Genomic DNA, 17874 nt, shown 5'->3' with positions numbered 1-17874 from the left:
TACACTGACTCACTCACCCTTCAAACCGAAACACAACAATACTGAGTACAGTTGTCTGGCGGTAGAATGTCTTAAGAGTGGGTGGTACCAACCCAGAGGGGCTTGCACAAAGCCCTACCACCAAGTAAAGAAGTAACTAGATGCTGTTAATGAAAATTCCTTGACAGAAAAGCCTAATGACTTCCCAATTCCCAGCAACCGAGACCTTAAGAACCGGACAGATACCACACAAAAGACAAATGAGATCCACGTAATCGTGATAAATTTTAATAGATAGCAAAATGACGCCAACTTATATTTACACGAATAGGTGTAATATTCCCCGCGGATGATAAAAACGAAGCTGTCGCTGAATTTTTAATTGGAATCCTTTTAATTCCAGAGATAAAAGTCACTAAATGTTCATCCAGAGTTAAACTGTGCCGAGTTTTATTAAAAGTCCGTGTTTTCTATTGACAGACATACAGACAGATAGAAATACCGTACAAAAGTGCTTAGAATTAGTTATAAAATTGTGCGTCATTTGTTTTGAGATTTTTCGAGGACGTTTACTCCAGAAATTCGAATTAGACTTAAACGTGGAATCTGGATTGTTGATACATTCCTAAACTTACATATAAAAGACTCTTTTAATTCATAATACTATTAGTATATTATAGTATTTAATTATAGTATTTAACTATTAATATAAAATATTTTTTTAATCTGATACTATAATAAGGAATATCGAATTTCTTAATAGGAAATATTTGATTTAAAGATCCGTTATTTTTAGGGTATCAACGTGTAAATGTATGCTGGGCTGGGCTTGGCTTTCTATCCTTTTCGACGAGGTTTGGAGCTTATTCCATCTGACTAGTAATATTTCCTCATGATTTCTTTATTGAAGATCAAACGATCAGCGTTATGAATGATTAAAGACAATTCTTCTTTGAAAACTACATTATGAAGTTGCTTGCGAAACCGTCAATTAAATGTCAAGTCACTCGAAACAGACGACTTCACACCTATACTTCCATCTCACTTACTCGCGCGAAAACCAGACGAGAGAAATATATTCGGTTATTTTAATTGTATTTGATATTTGTCAGAATATTATATAATGACTTATATTATGGATATTTTATTTTACAATATTTATTTAAACTTGAATGTTTAAATGTGTCAGTGAGTGTATTAGTAGTTGTGAAAGGGTAAGTAATTACATTTATTATAATAATCATTATTCATATTTAATTAAAAATAAATTATTTGCATGCAATTGAAACTATTTTTTATTATATTAACGAAATCGAACTTCTCATGCGCATAAGACGAAGCTGTTAAAGTTGACACCTTGTAATGTTATTATAACTTTTAAATTAAAAAAAAAGGTACAATGAGGTATTTTGTAAATGGAACTTTTTTGTTTTCGATCTGCAAGAAGCTGATGAGACCAATTGACTCGGGTTTAAGATTGTCTCATTTGCGTCATTATTCTCATGATTTATCTAATTCGATAAAAGTATATGCACTTTTTTTAAGCCTCGAGTTTAATCGATTAAATATATTAAAAGGTTTATTTAAAGTTATTGTATGAATCAACGTTATTAAACGAGTTCTCTTTATTCTAGTTAATGAAAGTAGGCGAACAATAAAAACTTCGATTCATTTTAATTATAACATTCACTATGTCAGAAACAATCGGTCCAAAACTTTTGATACAAATTACCTTTATATTCTGTGTTGCCAGCAACGAAATCCATTCGACCAAATGGCAACACAGCTAACAATTTCGTTCAAAAATGTCTCGCTCAACGCCACGTGCGCTCTGTAAGCAGTGATGCGGGATTTAATCTTTACAGACCGACGATACGACTTTACAATATTCATATACATACCATTGATGTTCTTGTGAATATTTCATTACATTATATTTTAAATTAAAAATAAATCTATACATATAATAAAATTGGAGTGTCTGTTTCTAATATTAAAATAACCCATTTTTACTAAATGCATACGTATTTTTACACGGTACATATACCAAAATAACATTTTTTACAATTTTTGTCTGTCTGTCTGTTTGTTCCGACTAATCTCTGGAACGGCTGAACCTTTTATTTTAGAATTATATATAGAATATGAAAAATAAAAACACGCTACAATACCCAAATAAGATTTTTTTAAGAATACATCTAGATCTAGTTATTACCGGTATAAACCGGAAATAAATGTCAGTTTATAAAGTTTAGTATAAGTACGTAATGTCTTTCATTAAAACGCCATGTCAAACGTTTAATCTGATTATCATAATTTGTAGTATATGGATCAGGTTGAGTTATATTTTAATTAACTCTTGCAATTAATTAATTACAGCCCGTGTCACAGCTACGAATGGTACCATTAAAAATCACTGTTCGGTCTAACCCAACTTGGAAACTGACTACACAACCTGGAACATTATTGCAGTCATTGTTTTTTTTTTTTTGTTTATATTAAATAATGTTCTTAATTTTCCCTTAAAAGAAAATATTTTTCTCATTATATAATGTCGTACTACTATTATGAGTTATGGAGAACTTAAGGATGTTTCCCAATTCTAACACAACGCTTAGCTGTTGAAAAGTCTGGAGAGTAGTGAGGCATTGGTAGATTCGGGACTTGTATATGAGCACGATATTGCTTTGAATGTTTTAACTACTATTTACCAAATATATAAATTAAATCCGGTAGTAGAAGCGTTCTGTATAGCGGGATAAAATTATATAATAGTTTGCCGAATAGTACAAAAGCGTGTACAAATATAACTAACTTTAAAAAGAACCTAAAAAAAATTATAAGCGGAAATATATGTTAATAAAATTAGTAAATATCATTAACATATTTAAAAAACAAATTTAATGTTGCTGAAATTAAATTTTTTACATTTTTTTTTTTTTTTCTCTTTTTCCTTTTTTGGGTCAATGTGGATACTGCCACAGATTCTACCACTAAAAAAAACTTTATTTACAAGTTACATGTGTTGCTCATTGTAAAGTGAACTGTAAGGTTCATTATGAGTAATAAAGTTCTTTAACCTGAAACACGTTTATTCAGAGCTTTCCAAAAAATATCAAAACGTTTTCTAAAAATATCGAAAAATGAAAGAGTCCTGCCCATTTGTGACATTACTGTATTCGCCAAACAATTATCGAAACGAAATTGCGATAACCATTCAATAATTCGTTCAAATGTCGTGTCGTACGAACTGAACGGTTGATATAAACAGCGCAGCCGTCGACCCGCATGGAATGAAACAACAGATTATGAATGGACACTGCGGAACACATAAATAATGGCAAGTCGCTTGAAAACCACCCTGTATACGTAATAGAAATAGCTGAATGTTGCAATTTAAAATCATACATTCATTCGATCAATGTGCGGTCTACTAAAAGGATTGATTTTATTAAACGGAGTAACCTATTATATTTGACCTATATCGGTATAAAAGAAAAAAAATTGTACAAGTTGGTATATAAAAAATTATGATTAATTAGTGCGCAAATGTAATGTTAGGCATTAAAGCGATTTCTCGATACACAAGTGAAGATAAAATTAAAAAAAATAATAGTTTGAAACTAATTTATACTGAAATTAACTTTGCTCAATTTGGTTTTAGAACGATGTTCTACGCGCCTTATAGTAAAGGGAACTGGCAGAATACGTCACGTAAGAAAAAGCGTTATGCCCCCTCTACACGATACTTATCTTTGTCAAGAAAAGATTTTATCTATAAGGATAAGATATTTATAATTAATTAACTTGCTTGCTAAAATATCTATAAAAATAATATATAAAATTCAATACAAGTAGATTTTTTTTTTATAATATTAGCAATAATTATAATAAGACATTCAACCGAAACTTAGAAAGATACTCTAACTACCCAAAAATAGTTACTCCGGCTTTGCACGGGTAGAATAAGGATCTACATTATAGCTTTCCATTTTACTTGGTGCTTGGGCTTTGTACAAGCCCGTCGTGGTAGGTAACACTTTTCAGATATTTTACCACCCAACTGCGGTATTGTTGGGTTCTGGCTTGAAGGCTGAGTGAGCCAGTGTAACTAAAGGCACAAGGGACATAACATCTTAGTTCCCAAAGTTGATGGCGAATTGGCGATGTAAGGAATGGTTAATATTTCTTACAGCGCCATTGTCTATGGCCACTTACCATCAGGTGGCCCCTTTGCTCGTCCGCCTACCTATATTCTAAAATATACATCTATTAAAGGACAAAATCTTATTCGCTATGGACTTCCACCAGCGTACGAAGTTCTCACCAAAGTTTTACCTCAATGGGATGAACAGCTTAGGTACGCATTTAGTACTAACACACAAATATATATTTTTATTTATTAAGAAGAAGAAAGTAACATTACTTCTTCAATAAATTGCAAACCTTTAAATTAAATTTATACCATTTGATTTAACATACGCTAGCGTTTTGAGTTCTACCGTATTTACAATAAAACTTATTTTAGCTTGAAAATAAAATAACCATTGTCACGAACTAGTTTAAAGGTAATGTCTATTTTTATTCGCGTGACCAATCACAGCACAAGTAAGTTTGCAATTTACTCAAAAGCCATCTATTACCGACAACAAACAGAGTTTCTGATGTACGAAACATTTGTATTGACTACAAAAACCGCAATGGAACGACGGCTGTGTTAACGTTTCGAGCGAAAGCGGACTATTAAAAAATCCTTGTATTAAAATACTACTGAGTTTCGAACGTGACAAAAATGAATAATATTTTGATAATACGACTAACTAAAGAAGGTGTTTCCGTAGATAAAATTAGTCGAATAGCTATACTTTTTTATTTACCTTGATAACAGCGTTGTAACGATCTATATTATGAACACGTCTGCTCAAAAACATTGGAATGTGCTCGTCGAAACGCGCGTCCATTAAGAAAAGTTGATGCCATTAAATAATTAATTTGCGGAATACTTTTAGTTTGTAATATTTATTGAATGCAGTTTTTGTTGACCACTTCAACTTTGTCGTATTGTAATGTTACGCAACGACTGCGTCTTTGGTCTATTGTCTAGCCCATAAAGTCATGTCGAGGTTCAGAGCTTAACAAGTAATGTTTACATTACTTTGGATAGCGTTGGTTCTGCGTCTGATCTCCCTCCGGTCGTGTCAAATTACTGTCATTTCGCTAAGAGAGTCTTCTTCAAGATTGACATCATCATAACGTAAAACGCTATCGCTTATGCAATGTATACAAGCTGAGTATCTGTTTCGACTGTCGAAGCTATAGATTTATATCCTTCCTTTTCCGAAAGGCGACCTCCCATTCCGTGTTCTCTATGATACAAATAAACAATTATTGTGTTCCCCAACATTAGAAATGAATTTAAATACCATTCGCATTTATATATTATTTTATTGATACTTTTGCTTGGTAATATAGTTTTTATTTTAATTTATTTTTTTTATGATATCGGTAGGCGGTCGAGCAAACAGGCCATCTGATAGTAAGTGGTCATTACCGCCCATAGACAATGGCGCTGAAGAATTATACATAATATTTACAAGAAACGGCCTGATAGCATCAAGTAACTAAAAACATTTTCAAGCTACCTTCACAGTCACTGCCCATAAATATCAATGTGCAAAGTCAAATTAAGAGAGGATTCAAGTCGATTTTTTTTTTATGATATCGGTAGGCGGACGAGCAAATGAGCCACCTGATGGTAAGTGGACATAGACATAGCTCATAGACAATGGCGTTGTAAGAAATATTAACCATTCCTTACATCGCCAATGCGCCACCAACCTCGGGCGTCTCTTGTGCCTGTAGTTACACTGGCTCACTCATCCTTCAAACCGGAACACAACAATACTGAGTACTGCTGTTTAGCGATAGAATATCTGATGAGTGGGTGGTACTTACCCAGACGGGATTGCACAAAGCCCTACCACCAAGTAATATTTATAAAGTTTTAATCGATATCGGTATTCAGCTAGGGCTAGCTGTAGTTTTTATGGTAATTATTTAAAAGCAGAGCTCAAAACGAAGTATTCGATTGGATTTTATCATTTTTTATTCATGCAAAACATCTATTAACCTTAACTATTGAGTTTCTTGTCAATTATTTTCGTATCTCTTATCTTCTCTCTGGAATTCTATCGATATATGTATGCCGTCGATTACGAATAATTAGTAAATCAGTTGATTTTTTTGTATCTGTGGTGTGTGAACGCCATGGCGTAATGAGTCACGTGATCGGAATCGTTTGAAGGGACAAGTGTCACATTTTTAATTCTTATGAGAGCGGTGAGTCGGAAGCTAAATTTTAGTATAGAGAGCGATACAGTTCGGACCTTCCAAACGCGACCGTTGGTTCACGCATCTCTGTTGGTTATAATATACCTACTTTATAAATTGTGATTGTAGATTATCTTTGTGGTTTATTGCTTGAGACCTGTGCCATGAATCTTGGTACCAGAAGCTCCTACCGATGACGGGCGTGCCGCTGATCTATCGCAGTCGCCGCCATATAATAATAATAATAAGCTTTTTTATTTTCTGTTTTAAAATAGTTGGTAGTTATAATATTACAACGAAAATAAATAAAAACAAAAATAATTTTTATTAGTAAGCCGTCATATATAATATGTATCGAATGTATGAACTGGCGGTAGCTTTAAATTTAATACCGTTCAAAAGTTTTCGTGTAACCCTACCTACCTGAATAAAGTATTTTGATGATTTTCTTTGATTCGAAAAGGGTGGAAGTCTGTATATCTTTAAAAAGTGATTAGCTCTCATTCGCACGTCATTCATTTGAGTTGTTTGTCGTTTCCATATTTTAAACAAATAAAATTACAAGGATTGCTTTATAAATTTTTGCTATTTTATTCGGTGTCTAAAATGTCATAAGTGACAATTTCATGCACTTCATCAGCGAGACATAAGATGGTATACAACATTCTCAAAACACTACGCCCTTGCCCAACAGTGGGACATTTATGTTACCTACGTCACGTATTACACTGTCGCATTACATAGATGCACGTAATAAACATATATTAGGTACATATTTAATATATGTGGTCAGCATACACAATACCAAAACTCATTAATCACGTTACTTTGTATTTGTACGCGACTTTATCGTTATTATGTACGGGATTATACCAGCTTTGGTCTAGATTTTGTTATCGAATTTATTGTCACAATTAGTGGTCAGACGGGAGTCACATTTAACAATGGTCTGGTACAGCTGTATTGTCTGCGTAGACTTTTTTGGTTAATATTTTAATGTCAACATAAATCACGTCCTAGTTCAATTTCATTATATCATCAGCCCACATTCGTCCACTGCCCGACATAGGCCTCTCCAAATGCACGCCACTGTGGTCTTTCTTCGACAACTCGCATCCAGCTCCTGCCAGCCGTCTTGCGAAAATCGTCACTCCACCGTGCCTGAGGACGGTCTACACTACGTTTGCCGAGACGCGGGAAATACAAAACGACTGGAAACACTCCAGGTGAAGGACCAAAGACTTAACGTGCTTTCCGAAGCACAGACACGCTCCTAGCTTCTAGACTCGGTATTGCTACAGATAATTATCGGAAAACCCACTAATCGTCCTAATCCAGGTCTTGTACCAAGAACCCTAGAACCTACTTAGCCAATGAGGCACACAGACGATAAAAACAGATACAATTAATCACGTATAGATAAAACATTCGGTTATTCAGTTCAAACTCTACAACGGAAAAAACATCTAGGTCCATATTTTATCTGTTTTATGTATTTTGTTTCAAACATGAGATGTTTTAATTTGGGAATGTTAGTTTTATCGATTTTTAATGGAACAAAAAGCAGTTTATGCCAAATAAACTGGTTTTATGGTAGTTCTTCTCTAACTGATGAGACGCAATGACCAAAAGTGTATCGATTATAAAAAAAAAACCTAATGTATTTGAATTTGTTTTTATTCTCAGCTTCGGCCGCGTAATGTGGAGATGGTGGTACATTTTTGGGTAAAAGTGCAGTGTCTTTATCTGGGTTCAAACTTGCTTTATACCAATTTTCATCAAAATCAGTTCAATGTGAAAGCGTAACAGACAGACAGAGTGTCAGATTTAGTATAGATTAAAAATATACATATCTAGAAAAAATCTTGTTGCTTTTGTACCAGGATAACAAACATATTTATTGATTAAAAATTTTGTATATTTTTTTATATTGTCATGTTTTGGTGGATGGTCTACTTTTGACAAAACTGCATCACGCTATCAATATTCTCTCATCCAGGCTAAGTAGATATAAATAAAAAGGGTTTCAATTTCGTGATCACAGGTTAATCTATATTTCAATCACGATAAATCTCTTGTCAAGATTGCAATTAAGATTAAACGTATTAGATTAGATACAATTTATTAGGTAAAGATATTTTATCCAAAACAAAAAAATTATCACCAATCTTCAAAAACAAAGTTTTAAATTAAACTTCGAAAGCCGGATAGAAATCTCAAGCTACCGATAGCTTTGAATCAAATCCTTTACAAGAAATAATTAGTGTTTGAAGTCCAAAACTCATCAACGGTAATCGCTCTGCAGTCTTAAATTAATTTGAAGATTCCTTTGATATCACTATTTGTTCTCTTCTCTTTAAGCGAGATTTTAGAGCAATAGAAGAATTAACGCGACTAACTTGGTTAAACATAGTTCTTGGCAAAGTAAAAAACCGCTTAAATATCCATTAACATCGTATTGGCATCATTGGTCTAGTGGTGGAATATGCTCCAAACCTTCTCCTCAAAGAGAGAGGAGGCCTTTATCCCAGCAGTGGGACATTTACGGGCTGCTAATGCATTGGTCTAGTGTCTAGATAAAGCCAGATATTCCAAAGTTCTACTACTGGAAGTCTGGTTTAGGTTGGGCCGATGAAAAGTTTTTGGGTTTATCAATCGAAAAATTCTTAGTACCAGCCTAGAGCCTAGAAGTTTGAAGTACACTTCCCTACCTCAGAACGCACTTAACTCTGTTGGTCCTGCTCTTGAATTTTTGACGGTCGTATTAGATTTCCATTCCACTGGATTTTAATAGTGAGGGAATAGAGAGTGCCCCTGTGGTTCTGCACAAATTTGTACACTATAATATGTCCTGCGTAGGCTGGTCTCCCTTGAGATTAGTCGGTATTACTGGAATCGATCAGGACGACTTCACCATCATCATTGTGATGTTGTGTAATATTGCTTACCACAGTTTCACTACCAAGCATTTTTAAGTCAAGCCAAGCTTGTTTAAAGCCTATTAACTATACGACATATCACGTCGACAGCTCTTTTATTGATAGAAAGAACAGAAATATGACCAAACCATTTTTTTATTTATAATTTTAGTAAAAATAACGATCTGTTAATTTCTTATAGCTAAGGTTTTTCAATAACATGCTTAGATTTTGGTTGTAACATGTGGCTGTAATATGGATTGGTGGATATACTTCTAGCAGACGGAAATTGTATGACTCGTATTTTGAATATAATTATATACATATTTTTTTTTAATTCACAATCTTAGAATGTATTAATAAATAAGATATTTATTATTTTGCGACGTAATAAAACAATTTGGTCGATCGACTTTTTGGAATAAAAACGGTAACCAAGCATGTTGTTTTTAACAAAAAGAAAAAATATTCGTCGAAACCATTTGGACAATTTGCAACTAACCTTTCCAATTAAATTTAAAATTTTCACGTATTTCGTCTACCTACAAACAAAGCGTTTGAAGCGTCAACGAATTGTAAATTGACAATTTGAAAATATGAAAACAGAATAGTCTGGATATATTTTCAAAGTTTTCCAGTTGCAGTCTCGACGGATACCATTTCTAATAATATAGCACACGTTTTCTCGTCGGAATTTTCGTCCAAATCTTCTTTGACGAACAAATGAGCTTACGGAATACACAAATCGCTGATAAACGTCCATTTCGAAATGCTATTCGGATTCAATCGATTTGATAGAACATTCTAGAGGTGACTATATTTACAGACAAAGTGATTCAAACGGGAATGTTATTTATTCTATCGAATGTATTTACCGTTAATGTATCGTTCAATACTTGTGGAACTGTCTTTTTGACTTGAACTTGTATTTATTACGAGTTCTGCCCTACGGTTTTTTTATAAGTGGATAAATACATTAAACTTAAGTTTTTGTTAGTTGTGATAGACTACTGATGATGATTTAACCAATTATACTAAAAATGTATATCTTGGAATATTCATTGTAAAACTCCATTAAGCCCATCTCTGGGCTAACAGACACATCTACATACCGACAATTTCTTTTTTTTTTTCATTTTCATATCACCCATAAACTAAGACATCGCATTATATTGAAATAAAAATATTTTGATACATTATTTCTGACAAGTATCCTAATTATTACCCATATTGTAAGGTCGTATGAGGCAATAATATTTATAAATACATGAGTTTCACACTTAGTTTGAAGAGGAAAATTAGGAGCTTTCGAAATATTTAGCTCCGTCGCAATTTTGACAATTATAACATCTCTATTTTTAAAGAACGCAGAATCAAAATAAGAAAATACTTTAATGAAACTGAAAATCTTATTATACTGGAACGTAAAATGATTCAAAGTTTAGCAATTCGGTTTAGAATTAAGACGAAAAATTAATCTCGAAATTCCTAATTCAATATAGACTTGTTCATCATTCCTTAATATATCTGAAACTGAAACTAATAATACCTCATAATACGTAAGTCGAAGACCGAAAATGATCTCAGGGAATAGACGGAGTGCACTCGGTAATTCTCGAACCGATTTTGAACTTCATTATTGTCTAGATTATTCAATTCCATACGACTATTGTTGATTATGCGACGAATCGAATACATTTTTGTGTTCCTGTTTAAGGAGATAAATTAATATTTCTGGCAAATCTATGTCCTGAATTTATCATATGATCAATTCAGGACATAGATTTAGAATTAGATATGATGATATGATCAAGTGTTTACGTGATCACGTGGTCACCCATTTACTCGATCGCCTATTATAAAATGAAAGTATACCTCTTATCTATTCCAATAACCTAAGACGAGATAATTAATTTTTGAGAACACTTTGACATCTATCTTCAACTCGATAACATCTCGATTGTAATTAAGAATCAGTGTAATCCCAAACTTGAGAATAACAAATAAAATTAACTTAGCTAAATTCTTGACAAAGTAATTCCATTTATTTATTAATCAAAGATTTAAGATAGGAATGTTCAACGGTATAACGTTATATTAATAACAATAAATAATTTATTAACACAATAAAATGGTTTAAATAATGAAAATAGACACTGATTACAACTATTCTAGAACAAACTGTATAATGATGGACCTTTCAATGCGTTAATAGTAATTTAAATATTTTGGTAAAGTCGCAAATGTAAAATATTTTTATATTAAATGAAATTGTGTTTGTATAAATTTTATAGTCACCTGAATAGTCTTGAGAGTCGCAGAATGAACCTGGAACAAATATTAAAATTATTTTTTTCTCTTTTACATAAAACATCACAATTTCACAATAATTATATTTGGCTTTGTGCTAGTCCGTCTGGCTGTACTACCCATTTATAACATATTCTACTTAGTTTATTTAAATTCCGGAGTCAAGGGTGAGTGAATCAGCGTAACTCCATGCACAAGGGACGTAACATTTCAATTCCCAAGGTCAGGGGCGCATTGGCGATGTAAGGAATGGTGTTTTTTTTTACAGCACCAATGTCAATAGCCAGTGGTGATAACTTACCATCAGGTAGCCCCTTTTGCCTGTCGCCTTATTGTGCTGTAATGTAATGCTGTATAAATATTTTTATAAAACGACATATTGAGGACGCGAATCATATCAATACATACATACATACATACATTAGCAGCCTGTAAATTTCCCACTGCTGGGCTAAGGCCTCCTCTCCCTTTGAGGAGAAGGTTTGGAGCATATTCCATCTCGCTGCTCCAATGCGGGTTGGGGGAATACACATGTGGGAGAATTTCGTTAAAGTTTGCAGGTACATGCAGTTTCCTCACGATGTTTTCCTTCACCGCCTACTACGAGATGAATTATAAACACAAATTAAGCACATGAAAATTAAGTGGTGGTGCCTGGGCTTGAACCCAAAATCATCGGTTAAGATGACTCAATCATATCAATGTCCCTTATAATCACTAATATGAAAGTAAAAATTGCAAGTTTCACATTTTCAATATTTCCAATGTCGTCAATATGTATCTTGGTGGTATTATATACTTATTAATTTGACATTTGATTTGAAGGGCGATCGAGCCATTTTAACTTAGAGCCACAAGGAGTCCACCTAGCTATAAAAAAAACAGTAGTGATCAGCTGGGTCTTTTTTTTAAATTAGGTTGTTTAAGTTAATTAGGTTAGACAAATGTGTGATGGTATTTGTACGTAGTATAAAGTCAGTAGACAGCATCATCATAATCATCCAGGCAACAACAAAAAATACGAATTCAGAGTCATTTTTCAAAACAAAACATTTTCTATTTTAAATGTCAAAACCTTTTAACGATACATAAATAAAACAGAGCTCAGGGAAATCGGTAAAAGAAACTTAACGCGATAAGTGATCAGTTCAGTATTAGACGAGTCTCGAAACAGTTTAGCGGAGGAGTAGCTTCTATAATAGGATAGGTCTGATGCCAGTATCATGGGACCGAATCCTCCTATCTATCAGTTTGCGTTTCATTTCAGGCATTTAATTACACATGTTATGTGTAAGTAAATATTATCCAGTATCGTATCGTGTATTGGAGAAATACTTGAGATCAAAGCGTTTGTCGGTACTGCGTCATGGATGAGCTTATAATTGGTAAACAAATTTGTGTTCCGTTTCATGCACCATAGAATTTTAATTAAATTCTGATACGAAATTCATATATTGAATAATTATTTGTATTCCCAAAAATATTTATTTCATTGCTTAAATTCGACCGGTTGTTAAAACGTTTAACGATAATATTTTGTAATGGTAGGATTGTACCCAAGCTTGTCTGGTATCACCGCTTTTTCTACCAACAGTGATATTTAGAATTGTTGTGTTACGGTTTGAAGACAAATCAAAATTTTGTTCCAAGTTTCTTGGCTCAGCCATGCTCAGTAGCAAGAAGTGCTGGAAGATGATGTCTCCTTCTGCCAAACTATATGTCACAGAAGAAAGTCACGGTGCAGGAGTGTGATTTAAAGAGGAATTATTATAGACATTTGCATGTTCTTTAAAATACAAGTTTTCTGATTATCTTTGAAATTAATGATTAGTCCATCAGAGTCAGCACATTGTTTTATACGAATAAGCTTTTATTTAAACTGTGCACGTATAGTCTTGCAATTTTATTTGTAAAATTTCAGTTCAATAAGTTGAGCTAAACACTTCGAGTAAAACAAATCATTATCCAAAACGGCTTCTTGACAAATCGTGACCGCGTTGAGCTTCCCAGATTTCTATTTATCGTGTGAAAATAAACTAACACTTATCCCTTCTGAATATTTAACTTTTCTCTTTTAACTCAAAATGGGCAGATCCTTCTGAACTCATCACCAATCACCATTTAAATTGAGCCGACAGTAACTTACCTGTATGTATCGCGTACTTACGCGAAACATACATGCAGCATGCTTTCATACGGATGTAGTCTATTCGAAATGATTCGTATAAAATTTGTATTTAAAAAATGCCTTCAAATAATACTCTGAGGAAATTAATATTAATAAAATTTATGCCGATAAAAATTTCGTCCACTATTTTTTCACCTTTAGGGTGAAAAAAGTGTATTTTTTTTTTCAAATTAAATTGGAACAAATGGGTAATATCATAATATCCCAAACAAAAAAATCCGAATCGGTTAATAAATGACAAAGATCTTAGGGAGCAAATATTAAAAAAACAGCCAAATTAAACGTCTCAATTATTTTTTTTGGAGTTGGTAGTTTGTACGGAGTTGTAACTTGTAAGGTTACAAATATAAAAAGTAAAAACCTGAATTGGACTTCTTCCTTTTTAAGTCGATTTTAATCGAATATTTTTAAATGATTCTGTTACAAAATAGCTGAAGAAATTAGTGTAAAGCCGAAATGACCATAATAAAAAGGTCATAGAAACCAAAGTGCAATTTTGCGCTTGACTTTTTAAATAAGTAACATTTGTGTTAAACTTTAGTAATTTAACTTTCGAATTTAATCCACTTCCGAACACGTGTTGCCGGTTCTGGTCGTTGAACAGCTTAATAGTTAGCCTAGCTTAATCTGGATTTCGGCTAGAATGTAATTTAATGGGAAGTCAGTCCACATTGTCCAGTGGGCGAATCGGCTAAGATCGGCAAAAGATGTTTGAACCTGACAAGTTCAATTATTCTTGCTTCACAGCTTTATTTGGATCATACTTGCTATATTTGTTGACTGTCCTGTACGTTTAGTAACTAACCAAAGGTCTGACCGTCAAAAAAAATCTGGTCAGTCTGGTCGTGTCTGATTTACAGTCAGATCGGATTATGAAAGTGAAAAAATAGTGCACCTGTATTTATCCCAGAAAGCGTTCAAAATGCCTCTGTTGCCAAATTAAAAAAAAAAATGTTAAAGAACGCTTGTGTGCGAAAGGTCATTATACAATTAGTGAGTTCATGGTTATATACCACACTATGGAAATGAAACGATTGCCTTCTGGCCATTCCTTATAATATTGAATATTTGGAAATTATCCCAAATTGGCAAACAAAAACAGCTGAGTTTCTTTCGTCGGTTCTTCTCAGGTCAGGTTATTATATTTTTTTCCGAACCGGGAGTAGTGTTTAATTTGATAATCAATAAGTAAGTGTAATGCTTCTATATTGCATAAAGGAATTTGATTTGATTTGTATTGACGGATTTGTGCACACACTTGTAATATAATATGTCCTGCATCTAAATCGGTCAAGATGACATTATCATCATTGGCTGACATATATAATGCTGTTTCGACTTACAAGGTCGTATCCTGAATTTATTATCACAAAGCATTTCTCAATGCACAGACAATCTTGCTGGATTCTATTAAACCTACATGAGAAACTTAAATATGAACGAAGCAATGTCGGAGTCCATTAATCTCAAAAAGACTGGAGACATCCATTTTGATTTCACACTTATATTAAAACGAGATGAGTTTTGTTTGTTTGTGATTTTTTTCGGTTTCAAACAAGAACTAATCATCCGATTGATCTTTTGGAACGAATTTCTTTTACGAGTCTTACGGTAGAGTGAACTACCAGAAATCCTTCAGGCGATATTTTCATCTCATTCTCTCTCTCTCTGCTTTCCATTTTATACGGTTTTATAAAATATTATTTAAGCTTGTTTTTTAGGGTTCCGTAGCCAAATGGCAAAAAACGGAACCCTTATATACTCGTCATGTCTATCTGTCTGTCTGTCCGTCCGTATGTCACAGCCACTTTTTTCCGAAACTATATGAACTATACTGTTGAAACTCGGTAAGTAGATGTATTATGTGTACCGCATTAAGATTTTCCTCATACTTAGAACTGAATCAAATAATTTTTTTTCTTCAAACCCATACGTGTTTATCTTTGGATAGGCCTTCAATGATATTGAGGTTTCTAACATAATTTACTTCCGATTCGAATTTGGCCGCTTTTTTGTAATTATTTTAATACACACGGCATTTTAATGACAAATTAATTTCTTATCATTTTATTATTCCCACACGTTGTTAATTTATATAATATGTCATAAGTGACACAATGTTTACATAGTATAAAACAATGACGCTTCCCGCTGTCTCTCTATCCTTATGTATGCTTAGATCTTTAACACTAGGCAACGGATAATGATGAGTTTTTTTTAAAAGATCGATTGCTTCAAGAGGAAGCTTTATTTGTTTAATACATGCATAATATAATAGAAAAACACTGATAATTTTAGAGGTTTCTAAGGTGATGTCGTAAATAAACACATTTTTTGCGCTTACATTGCAAACGCTGGCTGAAATCTACTACTACAAAAAGTCCGCGAATTGCAATCGTGCAAAGCCGGGGCGGGTCACTAGTAATAATATATAGCGAACTTTGTTTCAACCGGGTATCCCACGACATGTATCGTTCAGTATATGACTTCTCTTATAGTTCCAGGACGGACACCAGAAAATCTAAATTAAAATATTATATATTCAAGTACACTTACAGTTTTTTGAATTGTCACGTTACAATGATATGTAGATTCTAACGAGAAGCGGCAAGAAAAGACACTGCCAAATAATTTTTATCTTATAATATATCGTGGACCCTAACGCTGTAAGAAATATTATCCGTTCCCTACATTGTAAACGCTGTTGAACTACAACCTTTATCGTTTCATTAAATGTACTGTATTTTCAAATAACCATTGTTTAAGATTTAATTTAAATCTTTATAAAAAAATCTGAATTGTAATTAAACACTTTTTGTATTGTCTCGGTTTTAAAACGGTAATTTAATCTACTACATTTATTACCATCGTCTCAGAATTTTCGTTGATTTATGTTTACGCCATAATGTCTGAATAAATAAAAAACATTATTTATATCAAATATAATTAAAAAATATGGACGTCGAAACGTCGAAATTTATGCTATGGATACACATTTATAATAATGCTACGGGTTGGTGGTACTGCGCAGTTTGACTTGCAAAAATCGTTACGACAACTTGGATTTAATATTCGGTAGATAAAGATCGTGGGTGATCGTGATTTTAGATACTCAAGGATCACCTGTACCGTTTCAAATATAAATATATACATTACATACTATTGTAAATTATTGTTAAAAAAAAAGAAAATAAATCCCGCTATAATTCTTCTTTCCGTTTTTCTAAGGAATCATTCGTATTTACGTTTCATTATATTGAATAAAGGCTTTTAATTATCTTATCAAAAAACATGTATAATTAAGGTATATTACTCGACACGGTTATATAAATGATACAATTGCGTCGATAGATTATTTATTGATTTCCTAGACTTTAATGTGAGAGAATCTACGATTAAAATATTGGAAAAGAATAACTACTAATTTTTATCCAAAAATCCCTTTCGGTCATAGTTGCTTTTTTCCTCGAGAATGGCGGACTGCGTTGGAAACATATAAAGTGTTTGAACAAACTCAGGTACACTCAGAATGCTCTCACGCTCGTAATTCTCTGCGACACGTCCGGAGAGATTTCGGACGTAAAATCTTATGAGACGCGGGAGTATTAACACTGTCAATTACCAAGCTCTGGATTTTTACTGAATTATTTTCGACTGAAACATTCGATAACATTTTATTGGTCCGAGTCAGAAATTCATTATAAACCCTCTTGAAATGCAATCTTAAAACCTAGTCACCAAATCAAAGAGGCAGTTAAATTTTTTCATCGTATTTGAGATGGTCTCTCAAATATAATTCTAAGTGATCTTTGTCTCCAAGACAACTGATGCCATTTTTCCTACTAATGGAAAATTTGGACTCGAAGGACGAGAAAAGTGAAGAGAAGATCGGATCAGCGGCTTTTATCGCATCAAACATTCCATTATTAAGATATTGAACTTAAGAACTGTCGCAGCGAGACGTCTATAAAACATTTTATAAGAGAGTAATTTTAAGGAATCTTAAAGTGAGAAACGGTTGAAAAAAAAAAATTTTTTTTTCAATATATAACGATTCAAATATTAAACTTTACATTCTTAAATTAATAAAATTCCACACCTGGTGGGCCACCTGATGGTAAGTTATCACCATCAGCCATTGGCTCTATA

General features: G+C 33.0%; 2 protein-coding genes across 2 annotated transcripts in view; one reads left to right on the top strand and one right to left on the bottom strand.

The window, feature by feature from the left end:
* Window positions 1-17874, top strand: part of LOC125073547 — a 102763-nt gene that overhangs the window by 30943 nt on the left and 53946 nt on the right. The window lies entirely within an intron of this gene.
* Window positions 1-17874, bottom strand: part of LOC125073445 — a 244942-nt gene that overhangs the window by 207945 nt on the left and 19123 nt on the right. The window contains exon 2 of the mRNA XM_047684276.1: window positions 11526-11555. The gene's annotated coding sequence lies outside the window, so the exon portion shown is untranslated. The remainder of the gene's footprint in view (window positions 1-11525; window positions 11556-17874) is intronic.

Source organism: Vanessa atalanta, chromosome 24, assembly GCF_905147765.1.
Source record: "Vanessa atalanta chromosome 24, ilVanAtal1.2, whole genome shotgun sequence".
Taxonomy (NCBI): Eukaryota; Metazoa; Arthropoda; class Insecta; order Lepidoptera; family Nymphalidae; genus Vanessa; species Vanessa atalanta.
The sequence above is the reverse complement of the archived record's forward strand: the minus strand, read 5'-3'. Positions and strand labels throughout refer to the sequence as shown.